The following is a 15,563-nucleotide window of genomic DNA, read 5'->3' on the forward strand; positions in this document are numbered from 1 at the left end:
AGCTTATTTGCCGATTTTAACATATTGGGAAATGCAGAAAATTGGAGAAAAACCTAATATATCAGTTTGTTCCCTGTAGTTGATGTGTTCACTTATTTTTTATGTCCAGAGATGTTTAAACCTTTTCATATGGCTGTATATATAACTATATGCATGTAACGTTGGATTCTCTTTCTTTTTATGTCTTTTAATATGATAGCGACAACATTACTTATTTGCAATACTAGTGCTTAAAATAAAAAACTTTAATTTGAGAGCTCCTTCAGGGAAACAAAAAGGGCTTCTTCTGTGGCTTTGCTCCCAAGAGCCCTTTTCGCCACCTTTACATTTAAGACTGTAATACATAGTTGGTGGTGAGTGGCTTAGCTGAACCTTAGCAGACCAAGTTTGGAGCTGCCTTGCCCTCTAAACAGACACAGACCTAATACTGCACTCTGAACAGGCTATAAAGCTCTGATTGATTTGTCTGCTGACCACAGATAAATATCAAAGCTGTCATAGCCTCCTGACATTTACAGTTTGAGTGCAGCTCAACAGTCCTCCATATTATCTCTCCGATACTGATTCTGTGAGTGCTCACTCATTCCGTTTCTGGATGGGAATCAGATTATGGTGAGCCATAGTCATTCATGGAAATGGGACATATTGCAAGCATGTTATGAAACACTGCATTACAGAAAATACTGCAATACTGCAATCTTGAAGTCTACATTTTGGTGTGAGTTATCAAAACCTTCAGTGCTGCGTCACATTTGTCATTCATTTCAATAGATGTGTACTTGATTATGTAGGCCTATTACATCGCACATCTGAAAGAGAATAGGTCAGGATAATGTGTCATTCTTAGTTGCACTGGAAGGATGACTGTGTAGCCTCATAATTATGAGAATGTCCCCACAGTCCGTTTCCATTTCAGATTGAAAATGACTAAAATGGTACTGACCTGTGGCCGGCCCTGGATCAAATTCATTAAAGTTTCGTGTGAGTTATGCAAATTAACATTGTTAATGAGAAATTAGGACTTCATGTCCATCAGTTTGCAGTACATTCAGCAGGTCTCATTTTAAAGCATGAGTAGTCAGTTGCATTCTTGGCTTATTTTTAGCTGCGGATTAGACAGATAATCTGGTATGATTGTGCCCTTCTTTTAACTCTGTCACCTGCCGGGTTACCACTCATTCCTGTGTGTTTTCCATCACGTTTCCGGCATGTTCTGCGTATGCGTGCAGGCCCCATGATGTCTCTCCATCTGCCTTTATCAGGTTTGGCTGCCATGCCAGTTGGAAACAGTCACTGAAATGCACCAGCAAGTCCACAGTTAGCACTAGAGTTGCTAGCAGCCAGCATTTAAGCTTTATTTTTAATGTGAATATTATTTTTAGTTACAGAATGATTGTGGTATACATACCATACTAGATTTTATGTTTATGTCAACAAAAGTGGGTGAAATTCCTTCAAAAATAAGGAAACATAAATTGCTGCCAGTTATATGATGATAGCCCAACTAGCATCAGCCATCTTATTGGCGACGAGGAAGCTAAGATACAGAGGAAAGAGCTCCTTCAGGCTTGCCTGTGAGCCTCTCCAGCGGCAGGTCTGCAATACATGAAAATATTGAGAAGTGAACCTTAATAAACTTTTGAACTTTTAAACTTCTCTGCAGTCAGACAGTGTCTCTCAGAGGGGGGTCCACGCTTGATGGAGAGGAAGCAGGCCATGAAGGTCAGTTACCTGACAGGGTGGAGGCCATGATAAAGAGAAATGAATGGGAAGGAAAATGCCTCACTGATATCGGTTCAGTCATCTCGAGGCAAGGATCTGGCATCAGGCTCCTGCTGTGGTGGAATATAATGGTGAAACTGCTAGCAAAACAGTGGTGGCTAAGCTAACCCACTTGTTAGTTAGCTAGTGTGACTGAAAATGACAGTGAAAGCAAACTATTTAGCTTCTAAGTGAAGAAGTTTTACGTCAAAGGTTTAGTGCACATTTTCTGCTTTTCTGCTGTTATGAGTTTAACATGGTGGTGGTTGCTGAATTTAAATGTGTTAAATTCAGCAAATAAACGAAGACCTGACCTCAGGCTCCTGTTGTGGTGAAATGTAATTGTGAAACAGTGGTGGCTAAGCTAGTTAGCTAACTAGTGTGACAGAAAATGGCTTATTATAAAACAGTGAAAGCTAACTATTTAGGGAACACACTTAAATATGGCATTTTTCTGCAAGGTTTAGTGCATATTTTCTGCTTATTTGCTGAGTTTAAGCATAAATATATAAGATATGCCACAACTTGTGTACAGGCCATATTTTATGTTATGTTATTAATACATAAAACAATTGTAAAATTTAGCAAATAAACAAGGATCTGACCTCAGCCTCCTGTTGAGAATAATGTTGGAATATAATGGTGAGATTGCTAGCAAAACAGTGGTGGCTAAGGCTGTTAGCTAGTGTGGTAAAAGCTAACTACTTAGCTTGATAATGTAGTCCTTTAGTTCAGAGTAGACGGCATATAAAACAAAGAGTAGCACATTTTGTGTACAGTAATCATTGCATTTAATAATAAACCCTTTTTTACGATGAGCTGACTGTTGGTAAGGTGTAGCAATATTTTAGGGACACACCGTGATATCAGAATCATATCAGTATTGGCAGATAATCTGCACCAGATTAGAGTTGACCTATATTCCAAAGTGATATTTGATGAAGCATTTATTGTCCCGGGAACAGCAAGACGTTTAGGTGACGCTGGGCTTCTGTGGAAAATGCAACTTTTTTTTTTCACTGCATTTGTAGCCCTATAGAAATAAAAGTTAGGTGTCCCTGTAATGCCAATCCAGGTGGATTTAGTTCCAGTTTCTGCATTTTATACACATGTATGTATCAGAATATATCATCAAGTTACATGTTTTGTTGATTTTCTGAGTGAAAGTATCACGTCCTCTAACACACTGTGCCACACATTGTAACACACAATCACTGTTTATTTGCTGAGTTTAACATATTGGAGAAAAATAAAGCATAAAACGTTAAGCAGCAGGTTTAGTTTAGCAAATAACTAGAAATTATACACAGTTTTGCAGTAAATGGCATTTTGAAATGTGTTCCCTGGAGAAGATGTGTTAACCTTTGTTGCTGTGTTCAAACTTTTGCACACGACTGTATATGAATGCCTGCATCAGCCCAGAATTCCCATGTTGGTGAATCCCTAGTACTTCTTGAACTTAAGTGTTCTGTGCTGAACTTATAGCTCAGACTTTCTTTAGAAGAAATTATATTTTATGTTTAAATTCGGAGGTTCCTCAGAGAACTACAGGGGAACAGAAGAGGGGGGTATCTGATTACAGGGGCAGGTCGCATAGGACTTCACCTTTTCAACCTTTCTCTGTCATGGTATTATGAATATTGAAGGGAGAAAAGTAAGGTAGAATTTTTTTTCTTCAGAATATCTGGGAATGCAGCCAGAATGTTCACACAGTCTGAGAAGAGAGGGAATAGAGAGAGAATGTGCAGGAGAATCAACAGGAGCACCTCTAAACGTCTCAACTGAAATGTCTGAATGCTTGTGAGGTAACGTCTGTACCTGTTCTATTTGGGTCAGAGAGATGTGGATTACTTCATAGACTGTTATGCTGTGAACTCTGATAATCCAACATTAATCTGTTTGTGTGAATTTATAAGCAAATAAAAAAGAGAAATTCAAATTTTCTCATCTATCATAGACTCCATGGGTTCTGTTCCTTCTCTGTGCTGACTGTTCCCCACGACTTTATTTGTTGGTTTAGGCCGGGACCTTTGAATCTTATGATAAGTAATGCTTAGAAGCCAGTGCCAATAGGATTTGTTTTTATTAGGGCCTATTCAAGAATCATGAACAAAATCAGCAGAACAAGTCAGCATAGGCTAAAACACAGGCCAGGCCATGATTTCCACAATGAGTGCTTATTATTAAACACCAGGGCAGAAAGGCAGATACAAAGCACTGAAGGTGCGAAGGAGGTCACCACCAGCCACAGGCTTCACCCTCACAGTGACCAACCCTCAACACAAAACACCCATAACCCGCCGACACAATAAACCACAAATAACACAACACATTTTTACACGAACAAGTCCCTTTTTATGAGGTCATGCACCTACCATGAGCCTCCTTGCATGGTCATTCATATGGCTTGACCTTTTTGAAGGCAATGTGAGCCCTTTAGTGGCGTTGCTGCAATATGAAAATTTCCTATTGTGACTTTGTCATGGTTTCTGGTATCGTTGTGGTGCTGTTAAAATGGACTGATTTTTGAAAAGCACTAGTACATACTGAAAGCATTTCATCATGCATAATTATACATAATTATACAATGATACATTTCTAATGAACCTTTTTTAATTATTTCTTTATTACACCAAAAAAACCCTAACATTACATTTATCTATATATGCCCAGCTCTATGTGTCCCCAGCTCTGCCATTATTATCTGTTCAAATCAAGGGTGATTAGAATAATAAAAAAAAGAAGTTTTTTTTCTGTATACCTATAAATAAATCTCCCATGTTGCACATTTAGACCCAGTTTTAACATTTTATAAATGCGTACACTGTCCCAGTTATATGCAAATTTGGACACCCGCTCCCCTTGGGTAAAATTGCACGTTTTGTTGTTGCCTGAGTGGGGAATAAGTTTAAGTAACACATCCTCTACAGGGAACAAACCTAAATGTGATTTTTCTCTGCAAGTTATAGTGCAAAATGTCTATTTATTTGCCAACAACAAACTCAAGAAATCATGTAATTTAACCGGGGCACCAACATTTTTGCACATGTATGTATGTGTGTTGTCCTGGCGTGCGTTTAAGACTGTAGCAGCACAGAATTTGTTATTATAGGAATTATTAAAACTTGTTTATTATTGGGTGACATGTCATTAAAATTAGTAACCGTCCTCTGAGGTGTCACGGCATAGCTGACTTCCAGTGCTTGTTCTGGAGCTCTATGTGTTCACTTATTTGGAAACATTAGATTGCCTGCAGACTACATTCATAAAATCCTAAATGAATTACTTCATACATAGTGATTAATAGTCGGTTTACACTAACTCACTTGCAGGTTTCTTCTGTTGGTCTGTGAAAGTTGATTTGTGACTTTAGATCTTGATAAACATGTTTACGCTACCTTAAGAGGGGCTTAATCACACTGAGTCTGCTGGAATAGGCCGGAATGACACTGTGGCTGTGTTTATGTGCGAGAGATGTGAGGTGACAACTTTAGATAAACTGTCTGTTAGTAAGTCTTGGAAAGCTCCTAGTTTTTGCCTGAGGCAGGTCTGGGGCAAAGCTCTGCGTCAGGACCTTGTTGTGTGAACAAGACTCTAGGATTTTTTCATTAAATGCAGTATAGTACTGAATATACACAGTTCTATGGTAACCATACACTGCACAGGAAAAGAGAAAATAGAGTTGTTCCTTGAATTAGCATGAGCAGAAGCTAACATGGCTGCATTTTCTCATGTTTGCTTCGCTCAGGGGGGAGGTCGTTGCTGTTTGTTGAACTGACTCCATTGTTTTCAGCTGTTGAGCATTAGTGTCATTTTCATACACATCTGCACCCACACTAGCTCCATTTAACATTGAACATCCATGCAATATGCTGCCGGCGCCCTTGCTAAGCAGCTTTGCGCCCATGTGCGCTGTCTAAGTGTGTCACTTGCCTGTCTCTGGTTGCTGCTTTGCAGATGCCATGACCTTCAGCAGCTGTTAGCCCGCATGCTAACAGTGAAGAAAGCCACTCAACTGTGTGGCTACTGGGCTGCTTTGCTAATACCTAGCATAACGTTTAGCCAGTTAATTAATGCGCTCCAGATTATTGTACACTGGAAAAGTAGAACATTTTGGTGAAGTTTTATTCACTTTTCCACACTTGGAACCATAAATTTTAGCTCTGTAATGCTAATGCTGACCCTAGTTTCTGCATTTTATGAATAGTTTATGTTGACATTTGCAGATATGTACGTGAATATTTTTGGATATTGGGAATTGGGCCACAATTCTCATACTGGTGCATCCCTACTTATCTACACTAGATATTAGCAGTGTAACAGTACAACTTATCATGTTGAATTGAGTTGTATTTTAGTTTTCTGTTGTACACAATTTAAGCAAAACTGTATTTTTGCTGTATTGAAAAATGTCAAATCCTGAATTTTGTGAATCGTTGCACCCATATTAGATATTGTGTTGCCCACCTTAGGTATTGTGTTATTGTGGTTATCCCAGATGGTTGCAAAGGTGTTGCAAGGCCAATTCAAACGTATTCCAGGCGGTTGGCCACCTCTTAAAGAAATATGTCTGTATTTTTCTACCTGATCTCTATATGCTGCGTTTGGACAACTGTTTCCAAATTCTTAGTAATAAAACAACCAAAAGCTCATGACCAGAAGTACATTTGTAATAGAGGCCAGTGGCCAAGTGACGAAGCAAATACCACTGGATTTTATTATAAGTGGTTTCAGTCAATGGGTTTTCTATTATTTTCAGTACAAAACATGTTGAAATAGTTGTATGTGGTAATGGACTGTATACTACAGCAGGCTGCAAAAGGCTGGACTATTGTTTTAATCCTCAGCGTGCTAATCCTCCATATTGACCCGAAGCTTGCCTTTGATCCTTGAAGGTCTACAAAATTGTGCTTGTGATTGTCAATCTTTGACCCCGAATTTCAACCTCCGCGGTTATATTCCCTGCCTGTCCTGGTTTCGAACGCCTTTTGCTAACCTCAGCCATGTCCAGACTTTAAGGGCACACTCTGGCTTGGCTGGGAGATCATGCTGGTTGAATGGATTTCGGTGCGGTTGTCATGGAAATGAACGCTCCCAGAGGTCCGTGAACTAAGCCCATGGACTGCACAAACAGATCGCAGGCTGATGAAGATGAGAGATAGAGAGAGAAAGATAGATGGAGGAGGAGAGACAGAAGTGGTTGACAAGGCAACAGTGAGACAAGACACGCCTCAATGCACCAAAGATGAATAACAGCTTCAGAAGTGGTGGTGGTGGGGGGGTTGAAAACGTGTAGACATCTAGATGTATGCCATCCTGTCTCTAAAGCGGCTCGAACGTGTCGCTAAATTCCTTTCAGACGTGCTCGGATATATCACTGCAGCTAATATGTCGCAGATGGGCTCCTTACATTGCGTATGTTTAATTACGTTTATGTGAAGGAGTTTGCTCATTAAATATGTGTGATTAAGAAAGGCAGCGGCATCTGTTCAAACTCAGCATGGCTCTAATTCACTGGCCTGCATGGTTACACCACTCTGAATTCAATAAATAACACTGGACTTACTGCATTTGTATTTAATGCATTTAGTGTATTTGTATCCCTACAGAAATAAATGTTACATTTCTCTATAATATAATCAATAGTGGCAGCCTTGAAAGAAAACACTGGTGTATCATCCCCAGACCATTAAAATGGGCTTAAATGCACAATTACAAAGTACGCACCTCTTTTTATGATACTTTATTAAAAAAGTACACAGGTAATTGATGACCTTTTATTTGGGATCTATTTTAAAAGGCCTTTTCTATTAATCCTGGCAGCTCCATTTTCTCTGTATCAAGTTTAGATGTAAAGCAGACAGACAATAATGTTTTTATGCTTTAGTTACAGTATTCTACATTACTTCTCAGGAAAAGCTTCTGGATTACATAATTCAGTAATCTCTTATCTCCTGTCTGTTTTTTGTAGGCATACCGGTTCATACTGCTGAGGATTACCAAAAGCAGGACATGAAGCTAAGACGGGTTTAAAAAGACAGAGTGGTCAGTATCTACCTTTATTTATTTGTTTGTGTGTGTGTGTGTGTGTGTGTGTGTGTGTGTGTGTGTGTGTGTGTGTGTGTGTGTGCGTGTGTGCGTGTGTGTGTTTGTGTGTGTGTGTCTTGTAGACTGTCCAGAAACACACATCTCCAAAACAGAAACTCACAGAAGAATGTAAGTCAACATAAGGAGGTGCTTTTCTAAGTAATTTTCTGTTGGTCCATTCATCATGAAAATTTCACACAGTATAAATAACAGCTGCTGTGTTCAAATGATTTTAAAAATATAAAAATCAACAAAGATGGAGATGTCTGTTTTTTTCTGAATAGAGACTATATGTATATCTGTAAATGTGTGTGGCGGCTTGGCCAATTTTGTCACAATACTGATTTCAAGACACCAGCAATTGCACTAAATAATAATGACTGATATCATTTAAAATGATCAATATCAAACACTCCAGTAGGTTCAGTTAAACAGTGTTTTACTGACTGACGTGATTGTCAGTTCTCAGTTCTAAAATGTCACATTTCTTATTCATGAACTCAAATAAATGGCACAAACGTTCAAAGCTCTAAATAGTATAAATATCGTAGCTCCAAGTCGAGCTTCCCAGAATGCATAAGGATTTTGTTGGTTTCTGTTAATTCTTGTTTTTCATCTGTTTTAGAAATGTTTCTGTGTTTTGTAACGTTACCTTCACACTAAAGGTCTGGTTTGGATACGTTTTCATGTTTTTGTTATTTTTATCATGGGCGATAGGGCGATGTAATTCGATATTGGAAATGATAAGTAAGCCAATGATGATGCTTCAGAAGCGAAAATGGTCATATTAGGAAAGAGAAGTGACAATGAACTAGAGAGGAACTAGAGAGAAATTTTAAACAGATTGCTAAATAATATTATATAATATGTATATGTAACATTATTCCCTTTTATTGTTCAAACAATTGATTATTGTGGTGCATTAATAAGACATTAGGCTACCGTTTGAAAATAAAGTGTCCAGATGGTTCAGATGAGTTGTACAATTATGAAGATATAATACTTCATGCTTCCGACAGACATCTACAACCAAAGTCCTGAAGGTCTAAGCTTTAGAGAAAACACGGGCTTTGGAACTCACTCATTTACTCGAGCATGTCTAGCAGTCTGAAGTTTCTCCACAAGGATGGCACTATTAGCATACAAGTGTACATCTTTTAAAGAGAAGAAACAGCCATGAACCCACACCAGCAGGAGCACATGAATTTATGTGGTTGCAGGAACAACTGAAGCAGGTGAAGCAGCTATCAAAAAACGTTGAGTTGCTCATTACTATTATTGAATGTTTTTTGTTAACAGTGTTTATTAGTTAAGTTAATGTTACCAAAGCATATAAAGCATATAGACAATGAACATGAGGAATAGTGTTTTAAAACGATGTGTGTTCCCTTCACTTTCCATGAAGCTTCTTGCTCACCAGCTCTTAATTCAAATCTTGTGTTCCACCTCAGATTTAGGTTGGAACGTAAACATTGAATTAGAAGCTGGCGAATTTCAGCCTCATTCACTTATCTGTGCCGGTCTTATCTGACATGATAATTACAGCTGCAGGGAGACAAGCAAGGTATAATATCTGTTCATGTATCAAGAAAAGATACAACACTCAAGAACTTGTCCACTTAAAAGCATGATGTCCCACTCGACTTACTCAGAATACAGCGTAACAACAGAAGAAAAAACAAGTCTTCACTGCCACGCTACATCATTTGTAGCCTCAGCTTTTGAAATGACGAAAACATTTACAAAAGACAGCTGATGTGCAAAGTGTAACCTAAAAATAATGGTATTCTTTGCATTGGATGGCGAACATTGTTTCTGTATGTAGGCTACAGTATGTGCCACGAAAACCAACATCCTCGACAACAGAAAATGCTGTTGTTAAGGATGTTGGATTTCGTGGCACATACTGTAGCCTACATACAGAAACAATTATAGTAAGTTTAGTAAATTTAATGTAAGCTGTTTTCATTTATTTTATTTTTTTTAATGCTGTCATTATTTTTGTCCAGTTTTTGGCCCAGTGAGCTCTGAATTCCACTTCCAGTTTTGGCCAAAAATGTTAATTTCAAATAACCATAGCAATGAGATGCATTCTGAATTATCAGAGATGTATGATGGTGAGAAATGTATGATCAGAGATGTACGATCGTTACAGTGTAAAGCAAGCCACTAGATATCAGTGCTTTATCGTCACCATGTTTGCAGTAAATCCACATTGCCTCAGTTGGTATTGTCTAACTGATATATCAGTCGAGACTTAGAGTCTGTAGCTGCTGACAACATTCACTCAAATGCGCTATTTTTGGAAGTACCATGTATTTCGGAGGTCAAACTCTACTTCAGTTTCTGTGTGTAACATAAACCTGCCACAGTCACTCTGAAGCAGTTGAGGGGGATTTATCTAGAAATGACAGTACAGATAGAGGGGAAAAGAGAATTTCCACCATGTTTTTGGTAAGCAAACCTGCCGTTTGCATAGATGTACAGTTGTATGTAAAAGTTTGGAAACCCCTGGTCAATGACATGCTTTGTTTATTTTCTAATTTAGAAAAAGTAAGAAAATCTTCTTCACACTTCGCACATTTTATTGCACAATTTCTAATTATTTTTTGAGTTTAACATATTTTAAAAAACCTTTACTTTTGCACTGGCCATTTCCTTTTTCCCCCCTCTATGTTGAATTCAGCAAATAAACAGTAATTTTGCATTGAAATGTGTAGAAGTGTGTTCTCTGTAGAGGATGTGTTTACCTATTTTCAATTTAGAAAATAAACAATGCATGTCATTTGTCCAGGTGCGCCCCGAATTTGTGCTGTGTTTGATTGTGTGTGTGAAAAGGTGAATATTCAGTTGGCGCGCTTGAAGGGAAATGCCTCCGCTCGTTTTGCAATTTCCTCATGATGAAGCAGCAGAAGGGGCACGATTTGCATTTTCAGAACAGCACTTTGCAGGAGGGTTCTTTTATTTTTTTCCCCGTTGGTGGAGGGCCATTACAAAGACAACGAGGAACCCATTTCACCTGTGTCAAAACAATCCCTCCACACTGCTAATTAACAATTCAAGACAGATTTTCCCCTTAATTGTGCATTTGTGCGGCAAAACCAGAGCAGACATAAAAACGTATGGTCCGCCCTGCAAAACCGTGTCAGACCTGCATCTGGTGTGGCGCGAACTGTTATTTAACTGTGTTTGTGGATCATGCAGCGTTTCGACATCTGGACGGGGTCGTGCTAGTTAAAGCAGGGTCGAGGCCTGGAGTGATGGATGGCCGTGTTGGATGCAGAGCTTAGCAGGGTGAGCAGGGTGTAGACGCTAGCAAGCTTTAGCTCTTTGTGTCTGTAGGGTTGGAAAGCAAGGCGGAAACTCCCTGTACTTGCTACAGATGATTAACAGTAGAAAGGTTATTAATTATCATGGTCATTGGTTACTCCTTGTTCCAGGCTGATATCATTTTCTCTTTTAAAGTGATGGCACGCAGAAAGCTATTCTAGAAAAAAATCTGTCTCAGCAGCAGAACTGGACTGGAAATCATTGTGACCTGATGCATTTCCCTTCTTCAGACCTGAAAATAATGGCGGACAGATCAGTTTATAGCAGTAAACGACTGTAAAATGCCTAACATTTCAGAACCGTAGCATTTGATTTGCTGGACTTTTGGTTGTAAGCTAATCCATCAGTTATACATGACTTCTGATGTAATGTGATAACTTTACTCAGCTAGCTGGCTAGTTAGCATGCTAATGGTTAGTTAGCATGCTAAAACAACAAAACGAAAGGCAGTGCAACACAGTTCTACACCAGTTTTATAGCCAAATGCACTCAGTTATTCACAAGTTTTATATATTTTCAAACGTCTCAAAATATGTTTATCTTGCAAAGTTTGACTAGCCAGGTAGCTCACTGAGGCTAGTCTGCTGAGGGTGAGTGCGGTTTAAATAATCTGCTCCTCACTGTCCTCTTTTACTGGTTTAAAGTAGGTGTAATGCACATTTGGATGTTATATTAAATATTAAAATGCAGCTGCAGTGAGGTGATTAATTATGTTGAGATTGGGCATATACTGTTTCAGACTGCCATTTCCTTTATAGAATGTGCACAGGAAACTGTTCTGGTAAAAAAAAAAATCAATTCCAAGTCAGTTATCTTGAGGCTACCACTGGACCGCACACGATTAAAAGCAGATTAGAGAAAATTATAGGCAGCATGATTATTAGTTATTATTGTAATTTTATTATAATTGTTTGAGGCTGAGTATATGTCTTCTTTCTGTTCCTTAGAGGCAACAGGAATCATGAGAATGTTATGTGGATGTGTCCGCCTTGAATTACAAAAGTCCAGAGAAAATGAATATTAATTCGCATTACTATTGGTCATTTCCTGATCCACGCCCATGTCTTTAGGAAGTGAACTGGTGGCACCCAGGAATCTATTCTGGTCAAAATCAATCCCATATCGATTATCTTGCTTCTAGTAATGGACAGTGGCTCCTGGTTAGAGTTTTATATGGATGTGGCCACCACTGATATATGACAAAGGCCTGTTAGAGGATCAGCCTGCTTAAAATAGGTGCTGCTACTGCTCAGTGCCAGACGGATAATAATGGACAATGGCTTTTTGGTGGCATTGTATATGGATGTGACCACCGTTGATTTATGATAAAAGGCCCACTGGAGAAAATTAGAGGTATTATAAGATGATTAATTGTTGTTAGTGGTCATTTCATCTTTGGAAAATAAAGACATGCAAAAATCTATTCTGATAAAATCAATTCCAAATGGATTGTCTTAAGTCTAGCAATTAACAGCCGCTCCAATGATTTATGATTTAAGACTGACTAGAGAAAATTAGAGGCAGTATGGTTATTAATCATGCTTCTTATTGGTCATTTCCTGTTTCAGGCTGATGCCATTTCCTCTTTAGAAGCGTGCCAGAAGTGTCCACCACTGATTCATGATAATCCTAGAATGCTTTAACATATCTACTTGCTTTAAATACAGTTGTGTGCAAAAATATTAGTGTGTATATATATGACGTGTGTATATATATGACGTGTGTATATATATATATATATATATATATATATATATATATATATATATATATATATATATATATATATATATATACACACACATTTTTTTTACATAGGTAATCATCAATTTGACCAAGGTTGCATATAGGTAGGTGCTGTTATTACTCAGTCTCCTCAGGAATGTTCCAGCTTCGCATCTCGCAGTGTCATTCATCAGAACTGAACTATAAACAAGCTGAGTAGAAAGAAAGGAGTTATATGTGGATCGAGGTAATATCAGATCCTGCCTTGTTGGCTGTTGCACCTGCACAATCCCAGAAATGAGTAAAATCGATTTTACTCGTGCAAATATTGACTTCTTGCTGGGGTTCTGCAGCGCACTGCTGGATAGGTGAATCTTCAGCTGCTGGTGAACCACCGTGCCCCCCCCCCCCCCCCTCCCCCTCCCGACATGCTCTGGCATAAGCTGCACCTAATGTGAAGGTTAGCCAGTAAAACACGCACTGCTTGGGAAGTTTTTCAATAATTAATGGGCCCCTCGTAAAAAATCTATATCCGCTATAGTCGAATGCTAGCACAAGTGCTACAGATTAATGCTACAATGCATTACATCAACGTCGAAGCGTTTCACAGCACTTAGACATAGATTTGCTTCGGAGTGGACTGTTCATTATAAGCTGAAAAGTGGGTGTAAGCAATTCTTTCATGAGATTGCAAGATATTAATTACATAATAATGGAAAATAATTCCTGCTTTGCTTGGCAGTACTACATTTGTACAATGTTGATGTTTGTGCTTTCAGTAAGAGCAGCATGTGGTATTTATCTTACAACTCTATAACGGTATTGGGGTTCACAGAGTTCAGTGCAGACATGCAAAATACAATACCCTGTTTTGGCCTGGATAATTGTGTTAGGGCTGTGGCCAGTGGTGGTTAAACAAGTTACCACACTAACAGCCCCTGTAATGGTAAAAAATCATTTTTAAATTTCAATTTATTGATTTATTGCAATCAAATCATAGCAAGACACTTGTATTCCCAAACATGAACATAACAATAATGTATGATATGATATCCAACATCAATACCACATGTATTGTACCTAGCATAGATAGTCTGTTATAGAAAAGCAGCTTTTGAGCTGTACTGGATGACTGCACTTGGTGGGGGAAGCAGGAGGGCTGCGGCATGTGTGCCATAGCAGCAGGTGAATATCATGCCTGTACAAATGGTTTGTGGGACATTTACAATTCTAATTTATTTTACCTTACAAAAATTAAGCTTTAAATGTAAATGTAAATAACTATAAAAGTAAAAAAATATATATATTTTGGATATTGTAGTTAGGAGTGTGCATTCTGGCTAATTTTGACATGCAGGTGTCTGTAAGAGATAATGAATGGATATTCGGTTAACCTCAAGGAAGGAAAAAACAACAACAAAAGGATGAAATTAACACAGGACTGTAGGCTTACTTTTTAGGCTAAAAAGTCAATAGCACAAAAATGATCAGCACATAGAGGAATACATTTTGAAACCTATTTTACAGTCCAAAAATAGCTGAAGGAAATCAGATGGTTTTCTTGTCGGGTGAGTAACTGAGGCGGCCTCTTCAGTTGAGCTAATGAGCTACTACAACTCACATGTGAAACAGGATGCCGATGAGGACTAGCTGTTTTCTCCTCTGTGGACAATGTGCCAACATGCTAGTTTGTCAGAGAACTATGGGCCTCATTCACCAAGCGTTCATAAGATGAAATTTCTTTTTGACAAGGATTCTGACATTGACTAAATTTTTCTTATTTGGGATTTGTTCTTAGGTGCGAACAGAATCTATACACACTCAAGAGCACAAAGCTGTGAACAGTTCTGCGGTTTGCGAATGTGTCATGAATCTGACAGACTTTTTCTTTTTCTGACTGTCACCTCATTGATCCCTGTCTCTGCCACTATACACCCTTTAACTGCTGCTGCACTCAGCACTTTAACTTTAGACCCATAGGTTTACAAAGTGAGTGATGGTAGGAATGCATGTTTTATTTTATTTAATTTTATCTGTTATATTTTATATTTATTTTATCTTATTCTCTACATGCGAATGTCTGTCTGGTACTGTGCACTGTGAGCTCCTGTAACCAAAACCAAATCAAGCTTGATTCTGATTCTGATTCTTACAACCTTTCTCAAGAACACATTTACAAGTAAACGTAGGAAGATATTGGTGAATGAGTCCCTATATTTTGTTTAGTTTGTGAACGTAGCTTACATAAGCTAGAGGTGCTAACCTACAGTATATAGAGTTAGCAGAAAAGCCATGCTGCCTCTGGCTTCTCAGGCAGTTACGAATGTGACCTTGGAAGTGTGCTTATGTCACTATGCATATTTATATAATATACTTACTTGCATACAAATATCAACAAAACATTCACATTCTTGTTAAACATAAAAAAATTCCAGAATTGTAGGCACCTACTTGTGATTAAAATAAACAGTGCCCAAATAGTGCTTTCAGTATTTGAACACTGACACCTGGAACAGTTGACCTATACCCAAATACCTGTCGCTTTACTGACAGTAACAAGTGTGGCTTTACTTACTTTTTCACTTTCAGCATAATTGTTCTTTTTCTTACGCTATCTGCTCACAAAGGTACGACACTCTAAGTGAATTGCTGCTCTCTTC

The 15,563-nt window shown here is 38.3% G+C and overlaps 1 protein-coding gene across 8 annotated transcripts in view; it reads left to right on the plus strand.

The window, feature by feature from the left end:
• Positions 1 to 15,563, plus strand: part of LOC108433088 (receptor-type tyrosine-protein phosphatase S-like) — a 209,459-nt gene that overhangs the window by 34,454 nt on the left and 159,442 nt on the right. For all 8 annotated transcript variants that reach the window (XM_017707415.2, XM_017707420.2, XM_037530991.1 and 5 more), the window contains exon 2: positions 7,733 to 7,806. The gene's annotated coding sequence lies outside the window, so the exon portion shown is untranslated. The remainder of the gene's footprint in view (positions 1 to 7,732; positions 7,807 to 15,563) is intronic.

The sequence above is a fragment of the Pygocentrus nattereri genome, chromosome 19, assembly GCF_015220715.1.
Source record: "Pygocentrus nattereri isolate fPygNat1 chromosome 19, fPygNat1.pri, whole genome shotgun sequence".
NCBI lineage: Eukaryota > Metazoa > Chordata > Actinopteri > Characiformes > Serrasalmidae > Pygocentrus > Pygocentrus nattereri.